The 1,333-nt window shown below is 38.1% G+C and overlaps 1 non-coding gene across 1 annotated transcript; it reads right to left on the reverse strand.

Annotated features, from left to right (window-relative positions):
• Positions 1-524: 524 nt before the first annotated feature.
• On the reverse strand, positions 525-628 carry LOC127898995 (small nucleolar RNA R71). The gene has a single exon (XR_008050763.1). It is a non-coding gene; the product is annotated as a small nucleolar RNA R71 (small nucleolar RNA).
• Positions 629-1,333: the final 705 nt, after the last annotated feature.

Here is a 1,333-nt window from a genome sequence, read left to right on the forward strand (position 1 = left end):
TTTTTATAATAAGGTTGTAATAGCGCAATAAGGTTAGTATCGTAATTTCTCCATCTTCTTTATTTTTATTTGTTTTGTTCCCATCTTTATTTTTATTTTTATTTTATTTGTTTTGCATGCATGGTCATAGGTCATTATTACCTAATCTTGAACTTATAGACCTTGAACTAGAAAAAACACTTCGCACACACAATCACGTTAAAAATAAATTTGGAATGGATTTACAAGCACCACAGGAGAGGCCATTTAAGGACTATTTTAGTCCCTTACCTAATTTGAGCACATCATGTATAAGATACCCAAATGTAGCTGCTAGGAGCTTTGAACTAAAACCTAGTGTGCTAAATTGTCTGCCCACATTCTATGGCTTAGAAAATGAGGACCCATATAATCATCTGAATGATTTTCATGCTATTTGTCAAACATTTAAATATGAGAATTTTTCAAACGATGATGTTAAACTTAGCAGGGAAATGGTAACAAAATTTTTGAATAAATATTTCCCAGTGCATAAAACCAATGCTATTCGCAGGGAAATCTCAGAGTTTACCCAGAGAGAGGACGAGCAGTTTTTCGAAACATGGGAGCGATTCAATGGGCTACTCTTGAAGTGTCCACATCATGGGTACGAGAAATGGCACCAATGCCAATACGTTTTGGAGGGATTATTGCCGAATGTGCAAGAATGGCTAATGGCAACAAGTGGAGGAGAACTAATGTCAAAAAGTGCATCAGAAATTTGGGAATTCTTCCAACGACAAGCGGATAATTCCCAACAGCGGAGTCGATCACTCAAGAATACTAGAAGAATTAAGGGGGTAAATGAGGTTCATATTGGTGAGTCAAGTTTAGAAATTAAAGAAGCCAAGGAGATGGTTGAAGGTCTCACTCGACAAATAGCATCGTTATCGACTGCTAAATCAACAGAACCACATGACCATGACTCATACTCAGATCAAGCCAATGTTATAGGTGTAATGAGAAAACCACCTAATTACAACCCATACTCCAACACATATAACCCTGGATGGAGAGACCACCCCAATTTTTCATGGCCTCAAGGATTCCAACAGAATGGACCAGCAGCGCCAGCTCCACCAATGCAACTAATTCCTCAAAATCCTCAAGCCTCTCAGCCCCCATTTAGACCATTCAATCAGAACCAGAACTACTCTCAACCTAGACAATGAGAGGATTCATTCCAGAATCTCAAGAATGTTACTCACTCTACGATTGAGCAATTGAATCGCTGAAATACACGTATGCAACCCAAGAGGGGGGGGGTGAATTGGGATTCTAAAAATTATTCAATTTATAAAGAGAAACTTAATGC

Source organism: Citrus sinensis, chromosome 7, assembly GCF_022201045.2.
Source record: "Citrus sinensis cultivar Valencia sweet orange chromosome 7, DVS_A1.0, whole genome shotgun sequence".
Classification (NCBI taxonomy): Eukaryota; Viridiplantae; Streptophyta; class Magnoliopsida; order Sapindales; family Rutaceae; genus Citrus; species Citrus sinensis.